Source organism: Lytechinus variegatus, chromosome 4 (genome assembly GCF_018143015.1).
Source record: "Lytechinus variegatus isolate NC3 chromosome 4, Lvar_3.0, whole genome shotgun sequence".
Lineage (NCBI taxonomy): Eukaryota > Metazoa > Echinodermata > Echinoidea > Temnopleuroida > Toxopneustidae > Lytechinus > Lytechinus variegatus.
In genome coordinates this window covers 49511551-49531864 of record NC_054743.1, presented here as the reverse complement: position 1 = coordinate 49531864, position 20314 = coordinate 49511551, and the positions used below count along the sequence as shown (strand labels likewise).

The 20314-nt window shown below is 35.9% G+C and overlaps 1 long non-coding RNA gene across 1 annotated transcript; it reads right to left on the bottom strand.

The window, feature by feature from the left end:
* Positions 1-1343: 1343 nt before the first annotated feature.
* On the bottom strand, positions 1344-16993 carry LOC121412737. The gene is made up of 3 exons (XR_005969661.1): positions 16837-16993; positions 3891-3950; positions 1344-2375 (listed from the first exon to the last, which is right to left on the bottom strand). It is a non-coding gene; the product is annotated as an uncharacterized LOC121412737 (long non-coding RNA).
* Between the last annotated feature and the right edge of the window lie 3321 nt (positions 16994-20314).

Sequence of the window (20314 nt, the reverse complement as noted above, 5' to 3'; positions counted from 1 at the left end):
GCGGCGGTGCACGGAGGCACCTCGCCGCTCGGCCGCGTGCCTTCAGGCGGGTTGCGACCCCGGCAAGGCGCTCACTCAGTCCAGCTTGCTCTCTCAACGTTACAGCTTACCCGGCACCCAAGGGAATTGGGCGAAACCCATTTTCGCGATGAATTTCAGCAATTTCAAATCCTCCCCATACCCTTGCCAAACCCGCAACGACTCTTCAACGAACCCCATCTTTGTACACTACCACTCACATTGCAGAAACTCTGTTTTTCTGTAGCCCCCCCAAAAAAAAAAAAAAAAAAAAAATCGTCTTTTTTTTCTCTGCGCTTGTCCATCTGCCTAAGTGCCCTACTTTTTTCTTTTCAAAAGTTCTTTTCTTCGGACAAGCCTCGTGATACATGACGCCCAAATTGATCACAAAAAAGCTTTAGTGCGACATATTATGGAGGAGATTCGATGAGAATTAGACAAGCCTAAAAACGGTTGAAAGCCAAAACGTGAAAGAGACAGACAGATCTGGGGTTTGATGCGCGTACATACAGACGTATTAAACTTCTTATTCTTTATTAGGAGAAGTATCTTACTGAAATCTATTATCCCAATTTACTTCGCCACTTTCAATATTCTTTCCCAGAAAATTTATTTCTACCCCTCATATTCTTATTTTCTGCGGAGTCAAATTTGACTCGGCGGACTGGCGTCAGCTGGGAGACAACTGTTATCCGAGATAAAGTGACTCATATGAATTTGACTCGGAACAGGGTGACACTCGATTTCTCGTCAAAGTAACTCGGAAACGAGCCATTTGGCTTGGAACAGAGTTGACTCCAACCTAGCTCCATTCCGAATGAAGTTTCTCGACTCATCAGAAATAAGAGAACTTCGTCTTTCTCGTTTTTTCAGGTCTTATGTTTAGTAGTAAAAAATATATGTATTCAGGGAATATAGTACATTTTCGTTTGTAACTTGAACGACGATATCATCGCAAGTGAAAAAAATGGAAATTTTGAGAATTTGATTTCATTATTATTATCACCTACCCCTACCCACTGAGCTTCATGGCTGACAGCTCATCATCATAATCATCATCATCATCATCATCATTCTTGTGGTCGTCGTCATCTACATCGCCATCTTCGTCATTATAATCATCATCATTCATATCGTCGTCATCATCGTCATCATAGTCGCTGTCGTCATCATCATCATCATCACCATCGACATCATCTTCTTCATCATCACCATCATCAAACCGTAGTTTTTGCAGTATAGCAGAAAAACAGTTTGAAAACTGAAATAGAAGACACGGGAAAAAATGAGGGTTTTTTTTTCAATGCCAAATTCTTTCCATTTTATTGCATGAGCTTTAAAGCATATTGATCAAGATTGATTCAAACAAAATTTGGCAATCACTTGAGGAGTTTGAAATTTGCAACAAACGCCATTCCTGTGTATTAAAGGTCATACTACAAAATTCGAAATCGCCAATTACGTTAAGACATTCGTGCCAATATTGGAGCACAAGGAAAAGGACTTGTTTGAAGGGAAGAATAATTTCATATGCTACGTGAATTTTACACAAGATGGTGGACAATGCTATCCATGACTTATGCATTTTACATAATATTTTGGCAAACTAATATGCATGTCCTTTTTTGACCAATTCTAGTTCTAAAATATTACTCAACCTTTTTTAAACACTCAGTATTTGTCACATACTGTACCTTTACCAGCAATCCCTTTGCCATAAATCACGAAAATCAATAATCTACCATCTTAAACAAAAATACTCGCATTATAAAATACCGTTCGCAATATTTTATTTTTTCAACTAGAAAATGAAACCAAAAAGATATTTTAATTATAAAAAAAGAAATATTGAAATTATGCTTTCCTTTTTCTTGATGAAGAGTGCTGTATTCTGAACGAAAAGGATATGATGGAGAAAATTATGTATCCACAGTCGCTAAACAATGCACTGTAGACCTATTTTACTTGATGAAGAATAAATTAAACAACCCACAATGAATAATTGTTTTATCTAAATTTGTGTTTGCTGGAGTCATCATTGATGATGATTTTACCCACCATCGTTGTATACAATCATTTTCACCTCTTTTAGGCCAGCCACTTCCCTCAAAGCAAACATCCTTGTCCTCCGGAATAGCATACCGCTCTATGAACGGGCTTTGAACGATGAAATAGCGAGAGCCCACGTCCCCGTTCCCATGGCAACGGGATGATGTGGAGAAAGGGGCATCCATGCACGGGAGGAGACGCTATAGTTGGATGGATGGGATCAGGTCAGTCACCCCCACTGTTCCGGAGACCTCCGATGAACGTGGCGGACATAATTGTCGTCAAATCCAAGTCTTTCTTTTGTTTTTCTTCAAACAAACAGAACGAAAACAAGAAAGAGAAGAGTTTAGATGCGGGGTTGAGATGGCGGGGAGGCAGAGGGTGAGACAGGCGACAAGAGGAGAGCAACAAGTTTTGTTTTCGATCGCAGTGGAGTAAAGGAGGACTAATATAGGAGAGAGAGGGGGAAGGGTTGTCGTTTGTGAACTTGAAGAAGTGTTTGTTGCTTCGTGCTATGACCACTTCCATTCTATGCCACGTCACGTGTCTATAAGTTTTTTGAACGCCCTTCACTCTCCTTCCCTAGCCCCCCCCCCCATTTCGCCACCCATCTCCCCATCTCTCTTCATCCCTCTCTATCTCAATCTCCCTCTACTGCCCGACCTTGCGTTTTCATTCATTAATGTTCTCTTATAGTTCCCCTTTATTTGTTGATGAAAATTTGACAGGGAATAAACTCTTTATCAGTAAATGGATCAATCAAAATCAATTCGAATTCAAAATTTGTTGATATATAAGTTCCTAGAATTTTAGGATTGACATCAACATATAAACGAAGCTAAGCAATCATTTCCCAGAGAGATTGGGAATGGGATTGTCATTTTTTCAAGCAATCTGCTTACGATGACAATCCTCCTGCAAATTGTGAATATCATATAGTTAATCATTTTCGTCTGGAATTATCTTTTTAGTACTCTTTATTTATAATTCATGCCAAAAATGCTAACATATTATGTTTATTATGTTATGAAAAATGTATCATACGAATGTTATGGATGCAGAAGAAAACAATAAATCAAATCATATCAAATCAGAGTAACAAGAACTGTCCCTCCTGCTATGCTAACACCTTTTTTCGAGTAAAATTCACCCCCTCATTACCCCTCCCTACTCTTCCTGCCATTCCAACTCCATCTCTCTGCCCCCCCTCCCACCATCAACACTCGTCATTGCTTCCTCATCTTTGAACGATACAATGTTGAAATAACCAACAACAATTAAAAAGGTGGAAAGTGTTTGGGGATATAAGAAGGACCACAGTCCAAGCCTAAGGTGTTAAAACTACACCTTACATTTTGACATAGCACCAGTGAAAATTGGTATTTAATTAAGTCTTAGAGATGGCATAATGGGACGGGAATTTATGGCGAGAAAGGGAAAGAAAAGAGGCAAATAGGAACGGGTCATGGAATGATGGAATGACCAAAATAGGAAAAGCTGAATTAGAACTTTAGGTGTTAGTGTTAGGGTAATAACACCACTTGGTTTTAAGCTACACCACAAATTTAACACAAGTGTGAAACGACTACTCTATTCCTCCAAGTGTTTGCATTTATTACGAGGACGACATCCTTAGTCTAAGGTGTTAAAATTGCACCTTACAATATGACATAACACTAGTGAAAATTCACTTAGGTGTTGTAATAACACCATCGGGTGTTAAGCTAGCGCCATAAACTTATCACCAGTGTAAAATGACTAATGTGTTTTCCTATGTAACCCAGATGATACCATACTTATGTAAATGTGAATGAACATATTACCTGGAATAATACTTCATCCATTAACATGATTAATGTGGTCCTTGTTTGGTTATCCAGTATCTACGGAAGATGAGATATAAAATGGTCAAGAATTACAAAAAAATTAAATTGTTGCCTCTTGAGTGTAAGTTATTGTTGCCTCAGTGAGTCTAAGTTATTTTTTTCACAAGGTTGTGAAAAAATAACTTACACTCACTGCGACACTGTGTTAATGATTAACACATTATGTTACTGATTGAAAATACTGGGACCAAAAAAAATGTAACCAGTATCGGTGAAAAGGAAATATATAGGTCGCAATGCTGTTGGGAGAAATTTTATTGATTTTTATTATTCCTTCTAAAACAACTTATCAATTCAATCCAGCTTTTAAGCCGCGATCACATGTTCTTAATAAATCTTGAATCTCGAAAATAATCATAGAGGTGAAAGTTAATTTCACGCCATACATTGCCTAACTCCTTCAGCATATTTCGCGTTCTTTTAACCTGCAAATATCTCTGCTCATCATGAAAAAATATATTGAGTAAACCTCCTTTAGAGTGCATGGATCAATAATATTATGTTAATGATTACTGATGAATACCGATGCGGAGAATATTGTTTGATGATTTGTGTAACAGTTTGGCAATCAATTATGATGGATCATCACTTAAACAATAGACGCACAAACGAAAGGTTGAATAACAAGACCATTTTCATATGTCAAATGTAGACTTATCTATTTAACATACACTCTAACAAGGTTTACCCAACATTGGGTAAAATGGGAACATGCATGTTGGTTGGGTAAAAAAAAATTGTAAAATTTACGCAATGTTGCGTTGAAATAGCCCAATATGGGGTTAAAAAATACCCAGCAAACATGCATGTTCCCTTTTTACCCAATATTGGGTAAAACTCTACTCAGTGTTCTTAGAAAGTATTATCTTATCTAATCTTATCAAATTTACTATGCAATTTAATTCAACTTTATTCAGAAGCCAGATTAGGCCAATAAAAACAATATATTTTAAATGCAAAAATACACACGCCTTTCAATATTAATTACGTAATAATTGTATATAGCGTTAAAGTACATTACATGTAATTGTCATTTTGACATTTCATGGACGTCAGTAAATTTTGGAATATTGAGGAAACAATTTTAAATTGGTAGTTGAAACAAAAATTGCCAGAAGGGGGCGTCTTTTTATTAAAAAAGACCCCTCATGAACAGGAAGTGTAGGCTCTCTAAGGAGGGGGGGGGGGGGGTGAATTATTGCGTACGATCGAATTAAGGGCAAATATGCAACGGAGATGTAACTTGCTTAAGAGAGTGCCATGTTTAGGAGGCAAGGAATATTAAGATCTTAAAAGTGACAACCCATAACCCCTACCCCAACTGAAAAAAATATAACTCTAACAAACGAAAATGCAAAAAATGAATATGCAAACGTAGAAATCAGTTTTATATAAGTGTTTATGTGTTAATCTTTATCAGTCATTTCAGCCCGACATTCGATGGCTGTGTCAAAACTGCAGAGCAGTTTCAGTTTGGTTTATTTTCATATCTCATAAAATATCAAATAAAATGTAACGTCCATCAAAAGACAGTAAATCATTAATAATAAAATAATACAATACATGACCATTATTCATAATAAACAAGACAAATGTTATACAATTGAACGTTCAGATTTTGAGACAGATATAACAATAAGATGAGGATATGAAGGGCAAACTGTTAAAAAGCAGAACTTGTAATTTATAGTTTCCCTATTAAAATTAAATGTAGTTGTCAACTTGTTTTAATAGAAAGAGAAAAAAATATTTCCTAAAAAAAAGAAAGAAGGAGTGAAAAAAAAACCCAGAAAGACAGAGGGAGGTGGACTGAAAATAGTTAAAAGGAACACTAGGGAGCCGATGAATGGTCGTTTAGATATTTGTTTAAAATATAATTTTTCAATTTACTTTTAAAAGTATATATAGAATTGCAATCTTCAAAGTCGGTTAGTAGATCATTCCAAAATAATGGACCTGTGACGATAATTGTTTTATGTGAAAAAGCTGCACGAGAATTATTATTATGCCGCTTGGTCAGATTCTATAATATTCAACCAACTTGAAAGGAAAGTTCACGTTGACAAAAAGTTTATTTCATAACAAAAATATTGAAGAAGATTTGAGGGAAGTCCATCAAAGATTTAAAAACTTATTAAAGTGTTTCATTTTTTGATTTGTGACGTCATATGCAAGCAGTTTCCCGATGTTTCATGGATTTGAAAATTAATCAAATGCCTTTTCCTAAAAAGGAAAATTAGCAGTTGTTTTATTGTACTTTCATTACATCAATAGACAAATTATTTCACACCCACCCCTGAAAAAAGTAAAATTTATCAGAAACAATAATTTTTATGAAAAATATATAAACATGCACTATACATGACTTAACGTACATGACATACGGGGCATCTGCTCAAATACGTCCTATGAAAATCAAATACTTAAAATTCAAATAACTCTCTTAATCTTAGAATGTTTTTCTACAAAACCTTCACCAAAATGTTTTATTACTTTAATGGTATTTTTCAACAAGCTTTTCGTCATGCTGAACTTTCCCGTTAATTTCGAAGGAATTGAACTGGAGCGATAATAAAGCCGTACGGACATGGGAGCGATAATAGCTTCCATCGAGGAAACAAAAATACAGAAAAAACATGTACAGTACAGTAATAAATAACGCAAACATAATTTTTTTTAAATGACAGTTTCTTCTTCGGTCAATAATATGTATATATTTTTTTAAATTTTTTTAAATTGAATTATGCTCAACGTTACCAAAGTCGGTAGATAGGTTAACAGTCATTCAAACTTGTGTTTGATATCTGAACTTTGTCACAGGATGCTAAAAAGTTTTTTGAAAATGTAGTTACAGATATTCCACTGGGATCTCTGAGCCTAGAAATGAAAACGTTTTAAGCAAACATTTCAGCATTTTAATCAAATATATTAGCATCTTTATAACGACATGGAATATATATTATAACTGCGGCAAATACTGTAATAATATAATAGTTAATAAACTAACATTACTAAAATGTATGAAGTGCTTAACATGAATGACTGCAAGCGCTATCTGTACAAAATGGACCCCCAAAAATGACAATAACGTACTTATGAATAATATTCTTAAAACTATGGTACCTTAATATGCAAATTAAACAATAGCCGCAATTTTTATGAACCACTCCTTGCTAGATAATACGTATAATAATATAACAATAACTTTATTGAGAGAATAGTGTATCTTTCAAATAATCGTGAATATATATTATCAAATTGATCATTAAGTTATCGACATTATATCAATTAATAGACCTTTTTTCTTTACGCAACGCATTTTTGGGGACTTAATCTTCTGATATTTTTTCTACCATCCGCTTAATATCATCAATGAAAAAATGTGACAACATTATTGTAGATGTATATATATCATATATCCCCTCATTCCAACTATTCTTTTTTCATACTGCATTCTTGAAAATGTCACTTCATTAATTTACATCTTACAAGGAATTTTTGTTTTACTTTGTGTTCTGTTGTGATGGAAATGACATAATTTTTTTTATTACTTTGCATATAAATCTGTTCAATGGATTTTGAATGGCTTATGTACCGTATAATGTCATGTCCAATTTGGAAGACAGATATAAATTGTATTAATTCCCTGAACTACGTGTAAAAAAAGTCCTTTTTGGATGAAAAGTGGAATGATAACAGAAAATATTTGTAATGTAGCATGATTTCCTAGCAAATATCAAACACGAAGTCAATAACGTTCAGAGCTAAATAACGGACGGTCGTTGCTTTTTAATCTCAAATAGCAGCCTCTACGTTGAAATATAACCACTTTCTTAATGGATCAAACCGCAGCTCGGTACCATTTAGTAACTGTTTGAATTTCAAGTGATGAGATTCATTTTTAATATAAAGTTCTGTGCAGTAATGCTGGGTAAAATAGCGACAAATACTATGTGTACGCTTGATTTATGAAAGTGGTGTCCATACTACGCAAATTTGTATGAAAATTTACAATGGAAAACGTGTTCTGCCTGTCCCTGTTATTAGTTCTAATATATTTCACCGGCTTTAGCATGGCTACCCTGTTCGGACGCTTCAACTTTCAAGGAATAGATTCTGTTTAAAGGGGAAGTTCACCTTGACAAAAAGTTTATTGTAAAAATAGCAGAAAAAATAATAAAAAATATTGCCGAAGGTTTGAGAAAAATTCATCAAATAATGAAAAAGTTACTAGAATTTCAATTATTTGATTTGTGACGTCATATGCGAGCAACATTTCTACACAGCGAATGATAAAAAATCAATGAAATGTCTTTTTCTCAGAAAATTGAAAATGGTTTTCACTGTAACTTTTGTATATCGATAGACAAATCATTTCACACCCGATCATGAATAGAAAACAAAATTAAGTCATCAGCAACCATACTGAATTTGAAATTCATACATTTTATATTACATAACACATGGGGCAGCTGCTCGTTTATGACGTCACAAATCCCAAATTTTGAACTCTAATAACTTTCTTACTCTTTAACAAATTTTCGTCAAACCTTCACCAATATTTTTTACTATTTTTTCTGCTATTTTTACAACAAAATTTTCTTCAGGGTGAACTTCCCCTTCAATACACCTGCTTGGGCGAACAGATTATCTGCAAATGCAGATAATCGAATGAGATAATATCAAGAAAACAAAGGAGCTCTTTGAGAAGAGCAAAAACAACACAAACAACAAAACAACAGTGAAACCATGAAATTGAAAGGAAAAAAGAGAAGCCCGAAACCAATCCAGTAATAATGGAGGAATGTTATTAGCAAATTCTACCTCCATGTTATTAGGTTCAAAAAGTAATAAATGAAGTGAAGGAAAGAAGGCATTGAAGATGACCCCAAAAGGGGTAAAAGTTGAAAATAACAAAATGACAACTAACATCATGAACATTGGGGGTGCATGAAGATGAAATCGGAGAACGCCCGTGGGAGGGTGCTTCGGGAGAACTCCGGAAGACAATCGATAGGAGGGATTTTAGCAGAACGTCCCCACGTTTATACAGCCTTTTGTTTTAATAACTAAAGGTCATTCCTCGGGTCAAGTTGACCTCGGGCAAGGCTGCCTCCTTTCCGGATCGGAGTAAGAACTAACAGAATTCAAAATGGAAATTGTGAAAAGTAAAACCCTTTATCCTAGCATTTTACCCCCGCAATGTATTTCCTTTATATCAATCGGTCTTTCTTATTATCTCCATGTTCTTCGTTTTACCCCTCTTTGGAAGTCTGAGAAAGAGAGACCTTTTTTGTTTCCTTTTAGTGAAATTGAATTTGTCATTGGAAGGGAATGGAGAGGGAGAGAAGAAGCCTTAGGAACTTGCAAATGTATCAAAATGGACCCCGAATCTAAATTATATCAGCCGTGTTTCAGGGAGAGAAAAGAATGCCGCGCGCCAACCAGGGAAAATAGTTGAATAATTCATACAAGATTATTTATAGATATCGGCAATGCCTGAAACAATGTGTTGTACCTTGTATTGTGAGCTCTCTTTCTCTCTTTCTCTCTTTTTATTTTTTCTAGAGCATATATGCACTCTTGTCGGTGCTTGGGTCTATTATTTTCGTCAACATTCTCGTTTTAAGACAAATAATTGGCGCTCACTTTGTCAGAAACAAACATGTTTCCCGTCCATCTCGGCTCCTTTGGATATATTTTGTTGTTAGTTTCAAACTCACTTATTTCTTCTACATTTTCTTTCATTGCTAATATTTCTACTTTATATACATGATTTTTTTGTATCGTTTGAGATGCATTTTGATATAGTTTCCTTTATTGAGTGTTTCATGTATTTTTTGCAGGAGTTTCTGCATTTATTGTAAAGAGTCAAAATAAATTTACATTACATAAAAATACTCGTAGTATGACATTAAAGTACATTGCAATGTGACAAATTTTAACAGTGTCATAACAAAATTTAGACATGAATACAATAATTTAAGGATAAGACTAAATAGTGAAAACGAAAAGCAGTGGCAAACTATATAAACAAAATGAATGCTTAAGTAATAGCAGCCAAGGGGATGATAGGCATTCCTTTGCAGTAAAGCTTGACATTGAATGTGCGAGGGGGAATGGAGCATACAAGTTAGATTTACAGCGTTTCCCTCCCTTATATCAAAATCTAATTTACGGTTGTTTTTTTAAATTTTATTTAGGTCTACTATTTTGCACATTTCTGAATAATATGTATTTCATGCAGGCCACTTTTATCAGAGATGGACAATTAATAGATTAAATGTAATGAAATTAAACCGATCAACGAAATGCATTAAGCAGTAGCAATGATGAATTAAAGATAACAAAATCAACCAAATCATTATAGAAAGAAATGCCATTTTTTAGTGATAAGTATTGATTATCTTCATCATCTAGGAGTCAAAATATATTACAGAAATACCAATTATCAAACATATAAACAAACATATAACAAACGGACAAATGACAAAAACATGAATGCAGGCTTACCCAAAATACCACGTTTAAATTATAGATCCAATTATCAGTTTAATCATTGAGTTGATAACATATATTGGAGTGGAGCCTTGTGGCCCAGTGGATAAGTCTTCAGACTTTGAAATAGAGGGTCGTGGGTTCGAATCCCAGCCAAACAAATTGTAAACTTAATTAAAAGACAGGATACAAGAGTTTGTTTGACACAAATTTTTGTGGAATGCTTGAAAATTTAATTGAAATTGAACAGTGTGCACATCTCATGCTTGAGTGAACACAATCTTCAAACATTGTTTGTTTTCTCCTTATTTTTCTGAAGCTCATGCTCTGTTTCTCCTGCATTCAATCAAGAATTTCAGTGAGTTATTGTTTATCAACTTAGACAAACTATATATCATCTTAAAGGTATGGCTGTGCTTTTTCAAACTATATTAAAATTTCAAAAATCATTTTGTGCGACTTATTCTTGGTTTTGGGTTGGCTTATCACATATAAAGAAAAAAACAAAACAAATTAAAGCAAACAAAAGATGAACAACCAAACAATGAAGGGCAAGGGTATAGGTTTAATTTCCTGAATCGTAAATTGAAAAGAAAATAACAATGAAGGAAAAAAAAACATCCTGACGAAAATGAAAGGCGCCCAAGATAAAGACACATTAAGGCGATCCCGTAAAATGATGTGAGTAACCACTTTTGTGATGTCATCCCACCATCTTCCACCAGACTCCATTGATTTTTCGCGCGCTTTTCCATTAGCGCGAAACCCCACAACACAACAACAAAAATACAGCTACGATGTATCACCGCACGGTCATAGAATCCTTTCGATACGTTTCCCCTCACCAGAGTCAATGGCGCGAAAACATCTTGCTAAAATCGACACTCGTGTTCCCGCGTTATTTCTCTTCTTCTTCTCAGATTCTCTCCCATTTTTGCCACAGTTGTCGCAACGATAATGTAAAACAGTATAAACAGTGATATCGATAATGCCTTCTCCCTGTGTGTGACGAAGACGCGCAGACGATATCTACCTCTTTATATTTACTTAGATTTCCTACTCTCGTTCTCCCGCCAAAATTTGTTTTATCCGTGAGCCCTTTCTGACACCGACAATCTACTTGTTGTTTTATTCAATGAGGTTGTCGCATACTTTCCCCCATTTCCCCCTCTTTTTGGATTAAAAAGCGATCGAGAAAATGAGTAATTCTTACTTTCCCCTCTTCTTGACCTAAATAGGATGGCGCACTTTTGGTTTCTAAAAATTCCCTCACAGGAATGAATTAAGTTTATTTTTCTTAGGGTATTAATGAAGAAACAAAGGAGAAAAAATGTTTACATTGCTTGCGCAGCTGTATTCAAATGACATCGACCATGCAATAATCTGCATGTCATTATCAAAGAAAACATTATGAGTCAAACATATTATTAAATTTCGACGCTGGTTCTCATCTAACTCCTGGTGATAAGTTATTCTCAAGAAGTGAAATGTAAATAAATATGTAGACAAAAAGTTTCTTTCAGACTCTGTCAAGCTGCTTTGATTGCTTTTTTATGATTTGCGTTTGTTGATATATATTTTTCATGAATTGTCGCCAAGACTGATTTCTCTGAAATGAACGTCTTGAATTAAGATTAAAGCTCCCAATAAAGAGAAAACGCAGTTTGTTTGAATAGGGGAAGCACATTGAATTGAATGCATGAATGAGCATTTGAAAGACGTGAATGTTTATGTCTAATATTTTTTTGTTTACTTATTTATTTTTTTATAAAATTCATCTGCTCTTTATGCTGATGTGCACATCCTAATCCAACAACAAAATGATTCGAATTGGGACTGTATAATGTTATGGTTAAAGATGATGAACTACAAAGTGCAATGAAGGGCGGAGATCCGTTTATAGCGCGTCTACAATTTTTGTCCATTATCGACCATTTCTGCACAGTTAAACTTGTGGAAGAAAACAGTGAAGGGGGAAGAGGTCAGAAATATGGCATTAAAGTGTGAGAGATGTGGAAATCAAATCAAACAAGGATTTCGATCCAAAGGTTTGCGGCATAGCTCGCTTTCATACCTGAACATGACGAGTGTACATGCAGCTATGATAAAGCTTCATAGGATCCAGAAAATGTCGCCAAAGTGCAACCACCATGACTAGGGTCCAATCAAATCATGAATAGATAATGGAGGGGGCAGGGGGGGGGTAGAATACTTCATAATCCCCATATAGATACTGTAATCTGAGCTATTGGCAGTGATTGTGTTGATTTTGCCACAAGTAATACAAAATAATACATTTTAGCTCTAACGTATAAATTTGTAAGAGAGAGAGAGGGGGGGGGGAAGAGGGAGAGAAAGAAATAGCTGAAATGATGAGAAATGGGAAGAGGGAGAGAGTGAGAGCCTTAAAGGATGACATGGAGGGGAGAGAGACAGATGCACTCAGAGTCAAAGACAGAAAGTGTAGGAGATATACGGGAAGAAATAAGGATGGATATACAGATATAGACGGACAGACATCGAAATAAAAGCGATAGGACGGGAGCAGGATGAGATGGACAGAGAAATTGACAGGAAATGTTGGTATAATGGACGACTGACCAAACATTGTCATTTTCTGTCATCGGAAAATGGGGAGAGGAAATAAAGGCGACAGGCCGAGCCTCAGTTTAGTCAGATGGTAACCCGCCTAGAAAATCGTTGTCACTTCAGCGCTCTCGAGACGCTGCCCTTCGCCTTGCCTTCTAGAAGGGTGCAATCCTATGAAAAAAGTGCATCCATATTTTTTGTTGGTCTTTTATTTTTCTGTTTGTTACCGCAACCATACCTTATTAGCCATCCACTGGGTGTCCTCTATTCGATATACGCACAGAGAGCCGAAGAGTGTTATCAAAGTATTGACTACAACCCGAGTGGTATTCTCCATAATGACAATGTTGGATTCCATGGAAGCTTTTATATATTGACATACATCAAGCTCAGTGAATGCTGATAAAGCCAAATGTCTGTATATGAATGTGAAAAATGTGATTTAATTGCATGACAGTTTGCTTCTTGAAAAAGGAATGGTCAAAATAAGTCAAATAGTATTGGTAAATATGCTTTTATACCTTTTTAAAATTTACTAACGTAAAATCTACCAAAATTGTGGTTGTTTTGCCCACTATTACCCATTCATTGTTCCCTAATAGAATGGTAATCAGAGTTCCGAATAATGGTACGACTACTGAAATCGAAATTCAGTCCAGTTCAAGCATGGGCGGAAATCCCAGGGGGGGGGACAGGGGGACGTGTCCCCCCTACCCCAAATAGTAGGGGGGACACAATATGAAATGTCCCCCTACTATTTGTGGTCTTTTATGATGGTAAGAAAAAAAATCATTCAAAATCGAAATAAAACATTATTTTAGGACGAGATGACCTCACTTTTTGGATGAGAACCTTTTTTTTTTGCTTGTCAAATTCACTTTCGTCGAAATCACCTTCAATTAGGGGTGACAACTTTTTTTGCTTGTCAAATTTTCCAGCCTCTTGTCCCCCCTACCTTTTGGGAGAGATTTCCGCCTCTGAGTTCAAGCATCCCTGAATGAATAAAAACAAATTCAATTCCAAATCAAAATGACGTCATCGTCGGCTGCAACTTGAAGCCGATTTTTACTTTACTCCGACCATAGGGCTTGCCTCAAAGTAAAAAATAGATTTTAGTTTTCCAAACAATATACCAAACTTTAAATTGATGAATTTAATAAATTTACTTCTTGAAACTTTCCTATTTAATGCAAAATGAGATTTCTTGAAAGATCACGTCGCACCGGATCGCATAATGTGAGACGGGCTTAACAGAATGGTTATTAGCTTTGACCAATCTTTTTTAAAGAAAGTATGCACGGAGTAAACGTTTATAACTGCGGCACTGCCCTTTCTGTAAGGTTATTAGTCATTCTTTCTGTTTTGATATTTTGGGTAATTTACATGTTTTGATTAATAAAACAAACGAAAAGAGCAATACAAACAAAGAAACAAACCAAACTTATCCAAACACACAAAAAATAGTACAAAATATTACGGGAATTATTTTGTCTTAGTTTCCGTTTTAAATTGCACATTATTCTATCACTGCATGGGATAATAATGGGTGAAAACAATTTAAAACATTACTATGTCTAAATAAAAGTATATTTTTTTGTTATCAAAATTTTTTTCTCCATGAAAACTATATTCTCTGGTCTAACACTGAAATAAAATGTGTGTGCGGGGGGGGGGGGGGGGTGGAAGGGTGAGTTATTTAGGCATAGATATAACACGACAGGTGTGAAAGATATGAAAAGAAACATAACTCGATTGATCTATCGAATAGTCGATTATAGATAAAATCGTACAAAAGGACGAATGGAAAAAAAATAATTATTAAACCAAAAAGATTGTTGAATTAATAAGTAAATAATCATAAATGAATAAATAAATCAATAAACAAGTAAATAGATAAAAATAAATACATGAATTAATAAAAAGTCGAATAAACAAAAAATTCAATAGATAAATAAACAAATTGATGAATAAATAAATAATCAGCCCTAGTTTTCAAGAAAGGAAGATAAAGCTACAATCACAGAAACAAAATCAACCCAAGTACATACGGTATGCATCATTAGGTTACTTCGTAAAGCATTGTCATCGATCGTTTTAATTAGTCAGTCAGTTCGTGCGTTAGTTAGTTCGGTTGACAGACAAACAGACAGACAGATAGATAGATAGATAGGTAGATCCATGTAGATAGATAGAAAGAAAGATAGAAGGAAAGAAAGACAGACAGATAGATATATAGATAGATAGATGGATAGATAAAAAGAAAGAAAGAAAGAAAGACAAGCAGATAGATAGTTTGAAAGATAGTTAGATAGATAGATACATGGATAGAAAAAAATATATGTATATATATATATATATATATATATATGTATATGTTGATAGATAGACAGACAGACGGATAGATAGATGGATGGATAGATAGATGGATGGATGGATAGATAGATAGATGGATGGGTGGATAGATGGATGGATGGATGGACAGATAGATCATTTAGTTAGATAGATAGACAGATATATAGATAGATGGATGGATGAATAGATAGATACATGGATGGATAGATAGATAGATGGATGGATGGATAGATAGATCATTTAGTTAGATAGATAGACAGATATATAGAGAGATGGATGGATGAATAGATAGATAGATGGATGGATGGATGGATGGATAGATAGATAGACAGACAGATATATAGATAGATGGATGGATGGATAGATAGACATATATATAGATAGATGGATGGATGGATAGATAGACATATATATAGATAGATGGATAGATTAATAGATAGATAGATAGATGGATGGATAGATAGATAGATCATTTAGATAGATAGATAGATAGACAGATATATAGATAGATACCCAATAGGTGAAAATGATGAGAAAAGAGAGGGGATAAGGACATATTAAGGGGGGGGGGGTGAGAAAATGAGAGAAACAGAAAGAGAGATGGGGGGAGTAGCAACTGAAACAATACTTTAGACATGTTAGAGGGATCACTGGGGAAAGAAGTAAGGAAAAGGGGATAAGAGATAAAAAGGACCGTGCGTAGACAATAGGAGAAAGGGGTGAACAGGATAGCAGCGAAAATGGGAGAAAAGAAAAAAGAAGCGAATGCCAAAGAAGTTGGATAATAACGAATTTTTTTGGCATTTGTAACAGGGATAGATTCCAGAACAAAGAAAATGCATTGAAAGATGTCTTTCAAATCACAATGAACAGCGGAGAGGTCTTTGTCGAAATCTGGGGACCGTTTCATCAACATTTTTGTCTGACAAGTTGTCAGATCTGACATCTTTCCATGATTTTGATTGGCTGAGAGGCACTGTTCCTATGGTAACTGTCGGATAAAATTGGACTTGTCGGATAAAACGTCCGACAAGTCCTTTCATGAAACGCTCCCCTGGTGAGACCGGTACAGCAGATCGTCCTATGATTCAGAAAAGACGAAGAATTGCAAACAATAAATTATGTCGTTTGTCCTGGGTCAAGGACGAAACTGCTGCTTTGATTCTGCGATTTTCGACAAAGACTTATTTGTCGTGAAGGGTTTTTGACAATAGATAATTTACGTTCCAGAAAGCGTCTTAGAAGTGCCTAATAATGATGATTTATTTGGTGTAGTAAATGGCGGAAAGACACGGGCATGGCGTGTGGCGCACCGGATAAAAGGGTGAAATGCAGAGAGAAGAAGAGAAGAGGGGAAAGAGAGAACACGAAGAGAGAAGGAGCGAATGATTGGGAGAGGGAGCAAGGGGGGGGGGGTTGTGAGAGGGATAGAAAAACAATTTACATGACTTATCTGGCAGCCAAGGAACGCTAATGAAGATTGGCGGAAAAAGTACGGGACATTACCCCGACGGTTGGCCGTGCACTCTGGCGTGGTGGGAGGGAAGCGCACCGCTGACTTGGAGATCATCCACACACTTTAACAGTCATGGTTTCTGTCGACTCTGAAAAGGAGAAACGGGGTAAAAAAGAGAAGAAGACAAATAATACACAAAAAATATATGAAGAGGAAGAAGAGACATGAAAGTGTTGGTAATCAAACAGCTATTGTGACATTAGACGCTATCACTGTTACAGCATTTGAATAATTCATTATGAGGCCGACATTCCAGCTTTTGTCAGCCATTTATCAAAAGACCCATTTCCGAACCTTTCAGTCAAATTGGGGTTAAGGGTAATTGCAGACTTGTTCGAATGTTTTGATAAACATTTAATCATGTTTTCAATATCATCTCAAATGTAATTAAACTGTTGCAGACGCTAGCATAATGAGGAAAGGGGCAAGGGCTGGGGGCACTGGTCCATACAACCAGTGGTAAGGAGTAAAGAGTCAACATTTTTGAGGGGGCCAGATATTATGGCGGATGGAGCAAAAGTTCCAAAATAACGCGAGCCAGCAAAACCTTTTAAATACAAAATTCTGATTTTGGATTACGTTTCGACATTATTTAATCAGGAAATAATGTAATATTTCACTCTCTCCCGCTTGCCCTTTCCCTTTTTCCTTTTTCTCCTCTTTCCCCGTGGTCGTGAAACTTTTTTGGGTAGAGCCATGGCCCGGCCCCCAAGCGCCCCCTTCCCCATCTATACGCCAGCAAATATACACCTCAAAATAGTATTTTAGGCGACCATGCCAAACATTATTTCAGCAGAGTCAAACCCTTGGTGTTAGTCCGACGGCCATTACGGTGTTATTTAAACTATCAAACGCCCTCGAATATTGTAACACGCGAGGATGCTATCCTCTAAACACCGACTGATGTTTCGTAAAACATTTACAGTGTAAAAGTTTCCTATATCAAATCAGTAGGCCTGTACATACCTCTATATCAGCAGAAAAAGTTAATTGTAGTGTTAACCGGTCATTTAGCTCCGGTGTAACATTTATTCAAGTGCTTATACATTAGTTTTAAACTGTATAAACACAAGTGACCTAATGAGTAGACATTGGACCCCACTGGAAATAAGCCATCTCGGCTTTCATGGGCAAACCTGTCAAGGTATACACTACTGTTCATATTTTCATGTACTTGTTCACAGTTACCTGACAAATAAAATCAATCAATCATGTTTGGTGCACACACATCAAACTATAACGCTAGATAAGAGTTCGAAGTTTAATCTATGTACACATGCAGTATTCAAGAGAGAGGGAGAGAGAATAGAGCCCTAAGGAACACCGGCTTCTTTTAATGCTAGCGCGTTTCCCATTATGTAATATTTCATTTCTATATTACGTTCCTTTGTCATGCTTAATCAGTTGTTTTCCATTGTATATTGGTTTTGATTATCCAGCTATTCCGTATAGAAATTCGAGAATAAATAAATAGAGATAGGCCTATATGGAGAAGTAGAAAGATAGAGACAAAAACAAAGCTAAGAAAGTGGAGGGGGGGTGAGCAAAAGGAAGGGGGTGGGCTGGATGAGGGAGGTGAAGAAGTGATTTTATAGAAATGAAGGCTGAAAATCAATACCGTTGCACAAATATTGTCATTTTCCCTCCTTTTCTATTAAGCCATAATATTCGTTTTGCTCTCCACGAGGTAGCTGTCTGTCAGTACTCACGCGGAAACATTTAATTGTATTGCCGTGCGCTGTGCGCAGACGATTATTGCACGCATCGAATTCCGTCAATGTGCATTACGCACCGGGCATGCACAGAAACACCCTCTGCGATAACGATATTTACTTTACACATCTCCGAACAATATTGTCACAAACCAATTTTCTTCTTCCCGCCTTTGATTTCGCAAGAAATGACAAGAGAACATCAACTCCCATCCCTTCTACTTCTAATTGTCATTATTGTCTATCTGCCGCGCCCAATCGCCTCCTTTCTCTTCCTCATACGCTAAAACATGACTCTGTCAAGTATTCTCCTATTTCACGAGTCCGCATTGGCTTAGGGGTTTATTCGAGTGTAAATTAAAGCAATCGAGTAAAATTATTGGGTTGGTTTTAAAAAACCGCCGGATATGTTCGCATTTGTTCTCTCGTCCGTCGCCCGTTCCTGCCGCCTGTAACTCCGTTGAATGATGAGCATATTTTGTACGTCAATTAACGTGCGCTGCTGGGGGCATTGCGCGCGGCGATGCGCTAACCTGTGCTGAATAACTGCGCAGTGCAGCGCAATCAAAGGACAATACTCAGAAGGTATCCAATGACTTCTTATTGTGGCGGGCAAGACGAAAATTGCATCTCATATATCGCGACTGTTTTTCTAAGTAATCATATAATCGACCGCGATTGGGTAATGCAATTGAACTTATTTCATCGCAATCAAACAAGCAGGGAAAAGAGCTCCGATTTGTTAGATGTCATCGTTATTTTTCTTCAAAACATCTCAGCGTAAACAAAGAATAACATGCCTAAGCAAAATCTGGTAAATTCTACACTGTAAAAAATGAAGTGCTATTTTATCCCTTAAAGTGCTTGTATAGTGACTGCACTACGAGTGCTGATTTTCTCGTGTGAATTTGAACTAAAAAATCAGCACTCGTAGTGCAGTCACCATAAAACACTTTAAGTGCTAAAGTAGCACTTATTTTTTTACAGTGTAAGGTATGACTGTTTGTATTTGTTCAAATTGTGTTAATTTCCACCTTCGCTTTATACAGTGTAATAAATGAAGTGTTAATTTAGCACTTTCTGTGCTTGTATACACTCTAAAAACACTGAGTAAAAATGTACCCAATATTGAGTAAAAAGGGAGCATGCATGTTTGCTGTGTATTTTCTTACCCCATATTGGGCTATTTCAACGCAACATTGCGTAAAATTTACCAAAATATTGGGAATCTATTTACCTAATAACATGCATGTTCCCGATTTACCCAATATTGTGTACACTTTTTTTAGAGTGTAGTGATTGCACTATTAATTGATGAATTTCTAGTTCAAATTTTAACTAGAAAATGAGCACTCGTAGTGCAGTCACTATACAAGCTGTAAGTGGTAAATGAGCACTTCATTTTTTACAGTGTACATGTATTTATACTATCTGTGTAATCGCTAGTAATTTATAAGCTACGCTACTTTAATTTTGTAAACCGTAATAAGGATTTTTACCATATTATAGTAGTGTTTTGAGGTGCTGTAGCCATGTTGTTTGTTTCAAAGAATTTGTAGCTTTTAACAAACAACAACCATACATGTAATCGTGAACATTATGAAAAAAGGATAATTTATAAAAAGAGTTATAGTTTCGAGATGTTTGGGTAATTTTGTTTCTCAAAGATTTTACATAGCCTTGAACAACTAAGA